General features: G+C 38.6%; 1 long non-coding RNA gene across 1 annotated transcript; it reads left to right on the forward strand.

Moving 5' to 3' along the window:
* Window positions 1-960: 960 nt before the first annotated feature.
* On the forward strand, window positions 961-14,416 carry LOC122182570. The gene is made up of 3 exons (XR_006179859.1): window positions 961-1,105; window positions 14,105-14,185; window positions 14,302-14,416. It is a non-coding gene; the product is annotated as an uncharacterized LOC122182570 (long non-coding RNA).
* The last annotated feature ends 1,622 nt before the right edge of the window (window positions 14,417-16,038 follow it).

Genomic DNA, 16,038 nt, shown 5'->3' on the forward strand with positions numbered 1-16,038 from the left:
CCAGTGTCTTGGTCTCAAATCTCTTCTGGCAGCTGGTACATACTGTAGCATTGGAAACTGTTGCTGCAGCTTCTGCTCTGAAGTTGTGACCTCCACTGGCACAAATGTCAGAGCTAGTACAGGTCCTTACGGCATTAATTCATCACTGCAATCAAATGACACTTGTTAGCCTGTGGAAATGAGAAATTGCAATGCTGGCAGACGTGTTTCTTGCTCAAAATTCTGATTTTGTGCTGCTCTTCTGGCTTTGCATGACCTGTGATGCTAGGGTTGCCAGTCCCAGGCTGGTAGACAGAGACAGGGATTAGTGATGCTTCCCTGGCCTTGTAACAGCTTCTCTATCTGTTTCTTCCATCACAGTTGCCCTAAGATCTCCTCTATGGACAAAGAATAGTGAGTTCTGTTGTATGTATAACTGCTTTTGACAGCTATCACTGTCCAAAACAAAGATGGAAAGATTTCTTCATTCAACCAATGCAAATTCTGTATTCACTGACCGAATCACTGTGTTCAGAGAAGGGTTTGTTCCTCTCAAGTACCTCCAGCGCAGTGAAGGGCCCTGATCTGCTGGCTCCAGAAACTGCAGCAACTGAAGGGTGTGCTGGGCTGGGTGAGGAGGTGCTCCTGCTGTGCATGGACAGCTGCACAGCCTTGTAACCACCAAGAGCAGAGGGTGTGCTGGCAGCTTCTCAGCAGTTAGGATGCAGTTAGTTGTAGTGTCTTGTGATTTCTGTGAGGTAACAACATTGTGCATGTAACTTGGGCTCTTTTGCACGCTGGAATTCTGCAGCTGAAGTAAAGCAGGTTAAAAGAAAGCTAGTTTTGAGGAGAGAACTAATTCTGCTACAGCAATTAATGCCTGAGGTATCTGCGGCCCAAGTTCTGGGCCAGGTGGTGGGGCTGAATGGGCCCAAGAGAGCCTGATTCCACCTGGGCTGGGGTGGTTCTGGTGGGCCTCGCTTCAGGCACAGGTGGGCTCATTAGCAAGGCTGGAGCTCTCTCTGTGGAAACGTGTGGGAGAAAGGGCAGAATCCAGCATGGCAGCGAGGGACAAGGAGTGGTGTGAGAGAGCAGCTCTGCAGTACGCAGCTCAGAGGAACGGCAGGTAGGAGGAAGGCATTTTAGTCTTTGTTTCCTGCTCTGAAACCTTTTCTGCTCATGCTCGTGTCTGTTGTGTGATCTCCCGCTCGCTGTGAGCTCACACATCCTCTCCTGCCCTGCTGAGTAGAGGAGTGAGAGTGGATGGCAGCTCCGCCTTCCACCAGCTCTTGAAGGTTGATCTCCAAAACATTCAGAATTTGCATCAAAATATGTCTATGGTTTCTGTGGGTGGTACAAATAGTGCTTAGTTATTACAGCTTTGAAGCAATACAAGTGGGAATGAGTATCACGGCAAAAAAACTTATGGTGATCCCTGATTTTGGGGGTGAGGGATTGCAGAGAGAGCTGCTGCCTGCCCAGTGCAGCTGCCCTGTGCATAGAAGAGAAGGTCTGTTCTGTTGCTACTGCCCATGGGGGCAGGTGTTGGTTTTGGATCTAGGTCTGCTCTGTTGGAGATCAGAACTGAGAGCTTGGGAGCTATACCATCAGACAAGCGTTTAACAGCGGAGCTGGCTCAGGACTCAGGGATCCCATAGATATAAGCAAAAGCTGTTGCACTTGAAGAGCAACATTTGTGTGTGCTAGCAACATATCTTCTTTGTGAATTGGTGCTGAGGGAGGTTGCAATACACGCTAATGGCTTCCACCAGCACTTTCCCCTTCTTGGTCCAGTTGGGTTAATTGGTCACACTTCACTGTAACATCCACCTGCAGAAGCTGAGAAATTCACCCTTGTGCAACACAGAAGTGAAATTTGAGGCCTCTCTTCACAGAGCTGAACTTAACCCTGGGGGAGTAGTAGCTTTGCACATTTTGCCAAAGTACTTTGATTTTCAGGCTATATAGCAACAGGGAAACAAATCAGTTAGAAACTGGAGGATGAAAACAGCCAACTACTGTTACAGCTATTATATTTAAAAAGTAGTTAAAAGTCCTGCTATGTAGATGAAATTGAAGTTCCTGATGACTCAATAACGTAATCCCATATTTAATAAATGTTTGGAAGAGTATAACTATGACGGTATTGTTTATCACTTACCAGAGGCTTGTAAAATCTCTCCAAGCATGCGATAGTTAGATGAGCAGATCTCCTCAATTAGGTTCCAATTTCACATCATTGGTAGTGGTTCTGTTATGGATATACACAGTCCTTCTATCTGTGTGAAGAGGGAGTGCCTATTCGGCACGTGCTTCCTGTTGATTTGCATGGAAAATGTAAGGATTAGAGAGACATACTTAATTTTACCATTCATGGTAACATCTTGAATTTCTTGATTTATGTATTCTTGATAGATAAACAAACTTGATTAAAATTTGTAGTGTAGGACTTTGAGTCATATAAACAAATTCATTAAGTGTATATTTAAATACTTTAGCAAAACTTATGTCAACAGGCAAAAAAAATCATTTGATTATGTTCTTTTAAAATAAGGTTAATTTACAGAAAAAGAAGTGAAGGGGCAAGAGAGATGGCATAAGAAGGTAATAGAGGTTAGAACACCTTTCATTTCAGTAATGCTAGTCTTTTTCTGTTCTCCTATTTAAAAGGTGGAATTAGATTACTAATGTCTCTCAAAGGATACTTAAACTAATCAGGAAATATCTGAAAGAGCTTCTCTTCTCTCAAAAGGACCTGATAGGGTTGTCCCATCTGCCATGCATTATTTGCAATAGCAAAAAGCTTCTAGGACTACTTAATAAGAAAAGATAATGGAATCATATGTATTAATGGTCAAAACCCAAGTAAGAGCTGATGTCCCCTAAAACAAGGGCTTGATGTGTCATTTGGGAAACATTTCTTACATAGTTTTTTGTTGTTGTTTCTTTTTAACATGCATAGAAAACGTAATAGGCAAAATCATTTCCAAAACTGAGAGGTTTGCACAGGTAGTGAATCCTGATACCCAGATTACCTACATCTTGTACCAGTTTCATTAGAGGTTTAATTCAAGATAGATCTAGTTATCTATCTCCTTGTATTTCATAAATCCCTGAATTCCACTTGGTTACAGCAGCATGGGTTTTAATAGGTTTCCTTAAGTAAAACATATTACTGAACCATAACCATCCCCAGTCCAATTTGCTAGTCAGTGCATCAGTCCTCTTCACTGTCTCTAATGATTAAGAAAAAAGGAGCATTGTCTTTCAGCTTCCCGTTTTCCTTGATATTAAAGAACCTCTTTGTAACATATATTCTCTCCTCAGTTCCGGTCGCTTTTTATTTTTCTTTTGTAAAAGCATGGCAGGTAGAGCTCTTAAAGACATTCTCTCCTGCTCTCAAAGCATTTTTCTGGTTCATTTTTACATTTCTTGATGAGCTATGGCTTAACAGTGGATTCCTCCCCTTAAAGAAGTAACTAATTCTTTAAATGCTGTACTTGTTTGGAAGCCCTCGCCTCAGTCTCCCATAGAATAGACTTTGCCAGGACTGATTATCGTTTATGTTGATTAATTATAATTTATTTTCACAAGGAAACAGTGCATCTAAACCAAGAATATTCATTTTTGTACAGCATTTTTAAGTTTTTTCTTTAGTTTTGTTCTCTTAAAAACATTTTTAGACAGTGAAAGTACAACTTAATTATAAAATTGAGAATACAAAGGTAACTAATGCTTCTCCTCTTCCACTCCTCACCCCATGCACACTTAGATCCTGCTGCTTCTCTTGTCACCAGCTGTTAGCATTACTCCATAGCTGCACACCTGGCCCCTCGTTTCGTCCACACCTGTGTGTCCCAACGAAGGCCTTTAAAGACAACTCTCAGTGTATACAGCTTTGGATTATTTCAATTTTAAAAAACAACAGCATATCTCCACTGATTTTACAGAAATAACAGGTTTTCTTTTGTGTAGCCAAACTTTCATTTTCTTAAAAACAGTGAAAGGTAGATGTTTAAACACAGCTTAAGCCTTATGTCCGCTGCAACAAAGCTCTTAATTCAGTAATTGTTTGAAAATGAATTTATCTTATGGCATATTCAAGTAAAGTGTTTTCTGAAGAGTTTACCTCTGGAAGTGAGCACAGCATAGAGAATTTCTCCCACTTTTCAGAATATGAGAAGTAATGGGTCAATGACATAAACCCCTTGGTCCTCCTAAGACAAGAATCAACTGGGTACATGCAGCTGTAAAACTCTAGGCAATGGGAATTTTGAGACCTCTGAAGTTTAGGCACTTTCTAAGTGTACTGACCAGTAAAAAGGATTTTCAGACTTTGTGTTTTGGGCGCAGGGACCAAAGTCCTTGACAGATTTTGTCACAAATAACCCGAAAAATCTAGGAAACTCAGAATCAGTGATGAAATTCTAGCTGATAAAGTATGGGTGATTCCAGGCTTTTACAAATCATTTGGCTCCTTAGTCATTTATTGTTATTTCACAGAACAGAAGAGAACATGCTTCACAGGAGGAACAGTTGATGAAATCCCTGATGAAATACATAATTAGAACAGCCATAACATACACAGTCTGCTGCTCTTTCACCATTTGTCTACTTCCAAAACAACTGGTTGGTAATTTTCATTTTTTTCAAACGTACATTTTCTATATTGTGTAGCAGTCAGTTTCTTCTTTCCCCCTTTCATTTCCATGTGGATTTTACTACACAGTGTTAGGAGTTACCACAGAACTTTTTAAGGAATGGTATTGAGCAGTTAGTCGTGATGCCCTAACCACTACAGCTGTAGAACAGTATTGAAATAGTTTTCTTTTCAATCTGTAAGATGATGACCGCGCTTGTACTTCAGGATTTTAATTTTATTCCAACCCCAAGTTTTGTTTCCCAGGCCAGCTTGTGACACTTCATTTTCACTGCCTGACAAATGTCACATGCATCTGTTTCTTTGTGTTGCAAATCTCAAGATTTGCATAAGTAAATAGCTTTCTGCATTACTGAAACCACAAAAGTGTACAGACGTGCTGGAAACTGGTGCGCTAAAAATTACATTTGACTGCCCTGCGAAGAGTAAAGATTTAAAGGACTGAAAATGTTATTAATGATATCAGTGTAATGTCTTATTACTGGTGTGATCAGAATGGCTGGTTGACCTGATGTAAATCAGTTTTGGTCCTTTATTTTTAGAAGCTTCAAGTAAGAAGTATAGAATAGGGCAGAGATGTAACTGCATGCTGAATTTACCTGGCACATAGTTCACAGGCTTTCTGGAGAAAAACTGAAACAAAAATGATAGGCAGTCAGGGAATTGCCTGTGGGGAGAAAATTACCAAGTGAGATGTTCTGGACTCTTGCAGCTGGTGTCTTCCTTAGGTGGTTCCTCTTGGTTCTTCTTTGAAAGTGCATCTGGCACTCTGTGTATCTTCGTAGTTGCATGCAGAGAAAAAGAGCCTCAAAACTATGCATGTGAAGATACAATATAACCACTGTTAAAACTTTATTTTCAGGGGATTTACTTGCTGCTACATGACCATGGCATTTCACTGTTGTCGTCCTGCCTTTCCTGCATCAACCTGTTGCTTTTTTAGTCTCTTATTTAGGAAGGTAATTTAAGAGATGATGCCTTTAATGATGTTCTGAAGGTAGCTGTCAGATGTGGGGTTGCTGTGTGTGGTGACAACCAGCCCCAAAGCCTGAAATGATGTGATGGTAAATGGGAAGCCTGTAGAGCCCCAGTTTCTCTGAAGCCTGTCAGTTATCTTTAAGTTATCTCCTAAGTAAGGAGCAGAATTGTGAAAAGAGTTTCATGTAAGAGCTGCAGAAAAGATTTGACTGCCAAGATAGTGAAATAAATGTCTAATATCCAATTTACTTGACGGATATGAAAAGCCAAAATAACTGTTTACAAGTCCATTTTCTCAGTCCATTTACTGAGATTCTTGCTGCTTTGTTAGTGTAATGTATGTATGTGAATTGGTCCCAAATGATTTTGCTGATAATTATTTTCATTTACTACTTAACTATATTATATATGCAGCACATCAGTTACTTTTTAAAGAAAGATCTTTGAAAAACCTGTACTGGTATCTGGAGGAACAAATGCATTGTTCTGCATGTTCAGCCTTTAACTTAATGTGCAAACCATTGCATGAAAGTGGTGGGCACTGCAAGTCAGCCACACACAAATCACTGCCTCAGCAAAAGACATTGTTGCTGGCTGGCTGCAGGATGGATAAATAGCAAATCACTTCATACACTTTACATTTATTCATTTCACAGCTTAATCACTGTTCCACCTTTCCTCTGCAAAATGGCAGTGCTCCTTGCTTTGCGCAGGAAGTAGAAATTGCTCATGGAATCTCCTATTTGTTTTAAGTGAATGAGCAACACAGTTTGTGCCCACTGGGTCTTGAAATGAGGCGCTGTCATAGCATGGTGGCTGCACTGAATATTTATATCGAAAATTTTTTAAGAGAGCCTCTGACGGATTATTGTGCTGCTTTGTGCATTCCAGTTTCAGTACTTTGTTATCTGTGAAGACGGCCATAATGTAACTTTGCAGGTAGAAGTGCAGGCAGGAATCTTGTGAAGGATGAGCCTCCTGGGATACTGATTGCATTACCATGCTCAACAAAGTTGCTTTAACAAAAAATGTTTAGCCAAATCTCCACAGAAAAGGGCAGCATTCATCCAAATGAATTTTCGAAGGGGATCTTCTGAAATAGGGGGAGTACATAAAAATGCCTTTGAAATAACTAAGTATACAGAGCGAAAATAAGCATTCGACATACCTTGCTTTCAAGCTGTAATGTGGAGTTTTAACTTTATTAAGAAAGAGAGCAATGCCCTAAATACTTATTGACATCAATACTTCTCTGCACCAAAAAAGCAACTTTCTATAGGAGAGGCTTGAGATACAGGCATTTTGGTGCTAGAGCCAATATTCTGTTGACTTCACTGATTCAGGCTTACATCTTGCAAAGAAAAAAGGCTGTTTCAAGTCTGTAGACTTTAGGTCTCTTTCTCTAAGTTTTTTAGTATGCTACATCCTTTTGTAGCCTATCATTAGGTGAAACAAAGTCTTAATGCTTTGCTTTGATTTGTAGGAGTTTCTTTATCTCTTAACCTAACAACTTCTGAGTTATAATTTGAGCGTTATTATCATTTAGTTATGTGAGCCAACTGTCTTGGAAAGAGGAAGATATGATTTTAATGCAGAGGTGTTCAGGCTCACAAAATGGGACTTGGAAGGTGCTGAATCCTTGCCTGCATAAATATTTCAGATCCTGTTAGCTGAATAACTTACTGCTATTAACGATGAGATCAAAGGTTTATGATGGTCCTTTGTAAATCAGTTGCAAGAAAAATCAAAGTACAACAAACACATTACCTTAAACCAGAATTTTCAAAACCATCACGCATACAGTTGCATATAAATAAGTACATTCTAGGCATGCAGTTAAGTTGGCTGTGATGCAGCTAATGAAATGCAAGCATTGTTTTTTACATACACCCTCCCAAACATTCAAACCTTATCATATTCTTGTGCTTACAGCATGGTGGAAAAAAGTTATTGCCCATTAGGCTCAAAGGTAGGAGAGGATAATATTGCTATAAAACACTAAGGATATTTTGATACAGAGGTGATAAAATAAAAGCTGTTCGATTAATTATAATTTTAAATGATAAATGATAGCATATCTCTTCCAACATAAGCAAGTAATGGCTGTTAATAAAAGTGTTATGTGTCATTATTGCTGTTTTTCATGCTGTTTGTAATCACATTGTTCTTTGCTATTAACTCTCTGTGCCCTTTCCTGAGCTTGTAGGGTCCATCTCTTTAAAGTACGGGTCATTGATTTTGGTGTCACACAAAATCTTTCAGGAGTTATCCCTCATAAGAGTTTTCCCTGCCTTAGTATTTTGGTGTTCCTTCAGGATCCTGCCTGAGTGGCCTCTGTGTCACATTAAGCCGTGTACTTATTAGTTAGGAGCTCTGAACTTTGCATCTTTTGGAAATAGCAGCTAGGTAGAGAATATAGCTAAAGAGTCTGCATCATATTGGAAAGGACTAATTGTTGGAGAACTGGGGATGGGTATGTTGTGGAAGAGACTACTAATACTTAAGTGGAAAAGAGTACAGTTACAAAATGGCTCATCTGTACCTGGCCTGGGCTATTAACTGCTTCATGCTTAGCAGGCAGCCTGAGCATTTCACCACTGCTGCCCGATAAAAGCACAGAAAGAGCATTCCTAGAGGACAGAGGTTGACTGTGCATCCTTGCAGCTGTGGTGGGTGAAGGGGTGCTGAGGCAGAGAGGAGCTGCTGCATGAAGTCCTCTGCATCTCCGGTGAGGTGACTGTACAATGGAGTTCAGGTGTTCTTGACTCATCTCTGACTCCAAAAACCTCCCCTTCTGGCCTAGAGGGAATGTTAAGCATAGAAGCTTAAGAACAAGAAGCTTTGACAAAAGAAGAGGGGCTTACTGTTCTCTGGGGTGGGAAGAATAGGTAATCTATAAAGTGTTTCTGTGCTGGTGATTTTTTTCTCTGTTCCAGGCCTTCAGAATATTCCAGTTTAGTAATACCTATTATCTGCTTCTACTTCTTCATTTCTTCAACTAATGTGCACTGAAAATGTTCACTTATCCACCTGGGCTCAATGGAGCTTTATACACCATGTGTATTCCTGTTAAAAGCTGAACTTATTTTTATATTACTTCAGGTTTTCAATTAACCTTGCCTTCATGTATTTCGCAGTGTTAAGAGCAGTGCAGCGTTAAGCATAACTCGCATCTCCACACACCTCCTCCCCTCCCCCCATAAAATTTTAAAACACAGCTTTTCTCCGCTGTTCTGAAGCCTCGTGATATGTGAGTTACATAACCAACTCAATATTGGATTTCCATTATTTCTAGGAAATAACACCAGGGGAAATTTTCCAGTGTTTTATACCATGGCTAGGTGTACTAGCCAGTGTTAATGTACCAAACTGCATTTATTCTCAGTAAAGCATGGACATCAACTTTTATTCGAGGTAGATAAGATAGGCAGAAGCAATTTCTTCACATATGTTTATTCATCTAAATAAATACAAATTATTATTATTTTTTTAATATTCTGTAAAAATCAGTGCATTTACATGGAAATGGATTAAGAATACATTTGTGAAGGTGAGCAAAAATACCTAGAAAAATTATATTTAGCCCCTGTAGATTTCTTACGCTGCTACACACAAGTATCTCACAGAGACCAGTCTAAAGGATATATAAATTAATGAGCAATTTATGGTAACTCATTTAAATCAAGTTGACTACATTAAGATGTAAAATTAAGCATTCGGTTATTATCAAATTTTAGGACATTATCAATTCAACCATTTGTTAGTCTTTCTCACCTCTAACTTCTTGAAAGTCAGTGTTTGGTCAAGACTGATGTTTCTCTTGTTAAAGCATTTCTCTTTGTTGTGCTTGAAGCCATCTTCTGTGATGTATAAGTTAAGCAGCTGAAGTCATTGGTGCCATCACAGACCCTATTGATTTGCAGTATAAATTGTGTCTGTAGGGAATCATCTACTCAGTCCTCTGGGCTGAATGTTTCCACCTGAATGAACATTTGGATGTCACTTAAGATTGAGATCATCATTCTTAAAGCCTCTTAATTTAGATTCTTTTTTTACTTTTTTTCTCATTCTCCTTTAGTCTCAGTTCCTGACTCTGCAAAAATAGTTAAATTTTTGTCCTAGTCATTGATAAGAAAATATCTTCATCCAAAAAAATCCATTCTTAATGTCTTACAATAGTTCACTTTCACTAAGCTTTCTTGAACTTATGTGCTTATATTTTCCTTAAGCTCTTCCTTGCTTCCCAGGACTATAAAGTTGCCTGATATAAATCATAACACCAGCTTTCTGTACCAGCTATTTGTCTACCAATGCTCTGGGAGATCTTAAGCTGCCTCTACTCAAGATGTGTGCCAAAATCCTTCTGCATTATAGAAATGTGCTAAGATGGCTAACATTCATCTTTCTTGATGGACCAGATCCTTGAATCCACTGAATGAAGAAAATAGAGATTTCAGTGTGAACTCCTGAATATTAGACAGTTTAAGTTGAAAGTTACGTACCATGCATGTGAAATATTTCATGTTTTTCTTCAAAGTGCAAATCACGGGACGTTTGTTTTTGCTGTGATTTCTTGCCTGATTTGTTATTGTTTGGGTTGTTTTCTTTGTTTGTTTTAGGATTAAAACCCTACTGGGATAAATATGCCTTTATCTTGAGCCAGGTCAGGTGGCAGAATGTAAGCAAAGTATTCAAAGATCTTTTATAGATTTGAAAGGATTTTTGAAGTGCTGCAGCTCTATGATGAATTCAACTCATCCATACGTCAAGTTGTTTCCATCAGTGACAGACACCATGAGTTTAAAATAGATTCACTCATGACTGGGTCTAGAAAGGGCTGAAAAAGCAACTTCTTCTTTGTCTTTCCCCTCTTTGCTTACTTCAGTGTGGGGAGATGATGTTCCTGAACTTTTTTTTCAGCACTTGGCTTCTTTGTGAATCTCTTGAAGTCCTCATCACCACAGTTCTTGTGGATACTTTCTGTGCTTGTCTTGTGTAACAGAGCATTTCAGAAGTCTTGTGACCAAGCTAACTTCCTCCACTGCTGTCACCCTTCTCAGTTCTGCCAAATGCCTATGGCTACATAATTGAAATCTGCACCCACAGTCCTAACCTCCTCTTTACCTCTTTGGATTCAACCCTCAAACACTCTTCTCCTACCAGAATTTTAATCTGATATGCCTTGACAATTTTTTCGCAGTGAAAACTAATGAATGTACAATCCTCATCTTGGTAACTCATCCATTCACTGATCCTGTCCTGAAACAGACCTCTAGGCTGCCACAAATGATATTCCGCATCTGCTTTCTTCCTCTGTTCGTCCACTTTATGAAATGACCCCATCTGATCCCTTCCTTTCCTCGCTTTTCTTACTCTTTTTGTTCACAATTCAACTTGCATTGATCTTTCACTTCAGCATGTCTTGATCTTTACCCTGCTTGCTCTTCTAATAAGTTCTCATCGTTTAATTCATGGACCACACTTTACAGTCACTGTCCTCTAATTCCCTCTCTTTGTAGTAGACATACTGCTCAAACAAGTCTCTAATAACTTTTTCCAGTCTGCAGAGAATCAGTGCTGCACCTTTGGGCACCTGAACCTATCAGATGTTTCAGCTTCAGTAATCTTCTGATGGCTACCTGGGCTCTGTCCTTTCCTTTGTGTGCCCTTTGAATTTGCATTATCGTTTCTCCATAAGCTCCAGGTTCAGGAGCTTATAGGAGAGTGAGCTTTTGACTTCCCTTCGAATGTATCCACGAGTCACATTTGCAAGCACAAGTTCAGCTGTCATGTTTATAAGGTTAATTAGAAAACACATGAACCTCTGTACTTCGTCTGCCTCTCTACTCAAATTAACATCTAAGTCTCTTTCTATGCAAACACCGAAGTGATATTTAAAATGAACATCACTAAAACATTGGTCCTCACTCTTCCTGCAGAAGCCCTCTCAGCTACTCTATTTCATAATGTCTATAAATAGCTTACCATCTATCACCTACATTCATTACTTGAGCATTGTCTTCAACTGAAACTTCTTTTCCACTTCAAATCCAGCTGGCATCTAAAGTCTTTTAGGTAGTGTTTCCTGGCCATCTGTGTTGGCTGTTAGATTTCTCCTACTGTGAATTTCCTGTCTTAGATATCAAGAAATGTAATCTTACCAAGCTCAAATAATGCTCTAAGAAAGGTCGTGCTCCTGGCTTCTTTTTTGGCCACATTACTTTCTGACTATAGCACTCAAGTGGTATCTGACTTCCCTTTCCCATTTTACACAGCTGATTTTTCTTTTTCTGGTCTTTCATCACTTTGTCAGTATGAAAGCAGAAGCCACAGCCTCAGCTTGATTCATGGTGTCCATTTCTACCTCAGCTCTCGCTTTCAAGCCAGCACCTTCCTGCTTTCTCCTGTCAAAACTCTTAAGAATGTCTGCAAAACTGATTCTTCAAATTTCTTCTCGAAGTGTGCCTTCACCACTCTACTTAGAAAAAAATTATTACCTGTCATAATGACTACTATTATTGTATTTTTTCCTCCTACCTGCATTCTGTCCTAAATTTCTTTTATAAATTCTTAGAGGTTTTTTCCACTGTGCTTTGGATAGGGTTCATACTGTGAAGTCGTGGTCCAAAAGTAGGACTCAGAGGTGCTGTGGTAAAGTAAACAGCACGGAAGGGAACAGTAAAGGCCAGGAGGAGTTGAAGTCATGGCTATATCCCTGCAGAAAGGGCCTGGCACACTATTCCTGCAGTTAATATTTTTGGCAAAAAAACACAGATATGGAAACTATGTCCATGGCCAGATGTGCACACAGAGAGCTGCCAAAGCAGAGCAGTATACGCTATAAGATGTGTTGTCTTCCCCAGTAGAGTATGCAGTCCTTACTCTACTGGTCCTTACCTCGGAAAATGTGAAGCATTGAATAAACTCTGGTATCTACAGCTACAATTCTGGAGTGATTTACGGTACTGCAAACTGATGCTTAAGCAGCTAAGTCATTCCCTCCAGCACCCATTTGTTGTAATCTCCCTCCAAAGATATTAAAAATGCAGAAACCTTGGCTAGGTTGTAGTTGATCTAATTTATAAAACATTTTCTGGGTATTAAAAGCTAGGGCAATGCACTAGTAGATTTTAAATTGTGTTAAATATACTGTAAACTCCCAGAAAGTACCTTTCATTGAAGATTATTGTATGAAGATTTGAAGATTAAAGTGTCTAGATTAAAGATTAATGTGAAGTGCACTGGGAAATGGTTTGATGTATAAGGAGCTATATAAGATATTAATCTTGCACTTTTCAAAACTGCCTGAGGGAATTAGACACCCAGTTCTCTTACATGGCTTTGAAAGTCTCACTAGAAGGAATTTGTTGTTATAAAGTGAAAATGGCAGTATATTCATTGGAAGCTTGATGAGAAGAGGAAAGAAGAGATAGGGGATGCTCTGTGCTATTCTAGAGCTCGATGTTAACTCAGTTAACTTACAGTTTTTTCTTGTTTTGAATTTGTTCCACAGGTTTTAGTGGTTTTTAGATCTTCTGTTACTGTATGGAGGCAACTTGGGTTTTAGTGCTACTGGTTGATAAAACTGATGTGATCCATGTATCTCCATATTTCTTGTCATCAAGTCCATTTCTATTTTGCTTTCATTCAAAACAGTTTTCACGTTCTAGTGATTATGAGCAATTTGAATAAATTGGCAAATAACAATGTGAACCTCAAGGAAACACATTTATATGTAGTTATATTTACAAAATACTGTGCATGAATTAAAAATAGCAATTTATTGTGGAAAAAAAAATTCTTACATGTGTATTTAGTAAGTATTCCTTCTGATGGAGTTTTTCTCAGTCATGTTTTTTGTATAGGAACTTCAGTACTGTTATAAAAGAAGCGTTTCACATATGGTAGAAATTACAAGTTTGCTTGTCCCTGGAGTGCTGCAGTACAAATAAGGTGTTAAATGCCAACCCTGAATGTTATTTTTTAGATGTTAAGAGGGATAATCCTGTACTGAAACTATTTGGAGGCAAATCTATTTGAACTTCAAACATCTTTGATCTGGAATAAAAATCAACTGCATTTGAGTGCATGCTTTATTACTTTGGGGTTGGCCAATAGTGTGTATTTTTGGTTTTTTTGGTTTGTTGTTTTTTTTGGTTTTTTTTTTTTTTTTGTGAGCCATCTTTCCAACAGTTTATGAAATGGATCGTGCACTGTTACTTCTCCTGGTAAAATTTGTTTGTTTCCCTTTATGAAAGGACAGATATTTTTTTTTATATAAAAAGTACCACATGGGAACCAGTGTTCAGATTCACAGTCATTTGAAGATTCAGTATGCCTAGGTTGTTGCATTCAGATCCATTTTAGTGGTCTTACCATTAAGGCTTCAGTAAGTGTTTATAAAGCAAATCTTCCATGGGTATTAGGAAGGTGTGATTAAAAATAATCATCTGTCTAATGAATATTTTCCTCTGATTTTTTTGGCAGGATCACCCATTTGAATTCATGCCAGTCTCAATAGGGTTACTGATGCCAGCGATTTAAGGATCTTCGCATCCAGTCTCAGTGGTAAGATCTAAAGCCATACTAAAACACATTAGAATATTGCTGTTTTCTTTCATGTCGCACTAAAACCGAATGTGTGTGGAGAAAAAAAATGAAGTATTTCTCCTTGATCAATACAGAGATATGAGAACATGCATTGATCTGCAAGAGGCTGAGCTCAGGACACAAGATCTGAGCAATTTTCATCAGAGTAAAATCAGAAAGGTCACTTCTTTCTGTCCTCTCTACTAAAGTAACTGCTCTCAAAAGGTTTGATATTGTACATTTTGAAGTATGTAACCATTTACACAAGGATGGTGGACAGGCTCCAAAGACAAAGTAAAATGCACAAAAAGGAAGTTCAGTGGCTTCTTCTTGAAAACTGAGAAAACAAGTTGTAAAATTACAAATTATTTTTGCCTCTGACGCTGTCTTCATTTTAACTGGTCTGTTCGAACATTGAGTCACATTCTCGGATGCTGCTCCCATATGCTGTGCTGCTGTGGAGATTTTGCAAAGAAATGTAATGTTGTTGCACTTTGATGCTCAGAATTTCCTGCTGTAGAGGGAAACTTACAGCTGTAGTGTAAAAGAGAAAAGGAGTAGAGCAGAGTCCCACAGTACTTTTGTTTCGGTTTGGAAGATATTGTATAGGAAACTGGAGTTGGGTATTGCAGAGTAGTTCTTTAACAGGAAATAAGCACTTCGTACGTGTTCAGTTTTTCTGGTAGGAAAATCTAATTTTTAGATGATAATATTATCCTTCATGCCTTTTTCATGAGAATTATTCTCACCAATTTTGCCACAAGTTGCATTAATCATTTTTGGACTTGGAGAAGTAGGAGGTAAGGAGACATTTCAATGCATGCATGGTCTTCCCCTTAGCATCAACTCTCGTGTGGTGTTAGAGGCAGGATGTGGACAGCCCTTTGACTTCACCTAGGCCAGCTGGTTTTAGTTCACTTTGAAGACACAAGTACCACCACTTCCAAGTCCTGCCCATTCTAGGCTATGGAAGAGTAAATATTTTTTAATAGATTGCCCCTCAAAATTTAAGATTCTTCTAATGTGGAAACAAAACATTTATTCATCATTCCTCAAGTAATTTAGCATCATTAACCAAGTAGTTCAATAAAATCTCTGCTTCAGTTTGAAGATGTATTCAACAACAATAGCAGCCCTGTCCAATCTTACTCTTTTCATATGAAAATGAGCATAGTAATGTGTTATCATGAATCATCAAGACAGATTACATTTCATTATTGCTGGGTAACTTTTATAATGTTGAAACGTGTCCCTAATAAAGGATAGTATCTTCCTCAGAGCCAACTGCTCCTTATCAGAAGTAATGTGATATAAACGTTGTACTCTTTTACTTGATCACACAGCCAAGGTGAAGAACAACAAATTACCAAGGCAGTTTTGTGAGGAAATAATATGATCCTTGTAGCACTACTCTAATTTTTTCAAATCATTTTTTGACACTGCTAAATTCTGTATGTAGTTGAAAGTCAATGTAGATCTGCCAGAGAGTTCATGGCAGCTAGAAGTGACGAGAGATGAACCACTAGATCTTTTTACTCTGAAAATAGAAGACACTAATGACCTAATAAATGAAAGCTGAAGTGTGTGTCTTTGTTGAGGCAAATGAAAATCCTCTACAAGCCTTGTGACAGAACTCCTGTTCCCTGTAGCAGTAGCAAGTAACAGATTTAAGCACTAAAAAGTATAACAGTCTTTAGCTAAAGTTTCTTAGAATCTAGGAGAAAAAATTGAGCATCTGTACAAGTACATAATAGGAGAGAGGAAAAAGTTGCATCTCCATGTTTTCTGTAAATGTGCAACAGCTGTCTCAAGGATTAGTGATCTTCAGGGCA

The sequence above is a fragment of the Lagopus leucura genome, unplaced genomic scaffold, assembly GCF_019238085.1.
Source record: "Lagopus leucura isolate 7727_CA_CO unplaced genomic scaffold, USGS_WTPT01 Super-Scaffold_100015, whole genome shotgun sequence".
NCBI classification, from domain to species: domain Eukaryota; kingdom Metazoa; phylum Chordata; class Aves; order Galliformes; family Phasianidae; genus Lagopus; species Lagopus leucura.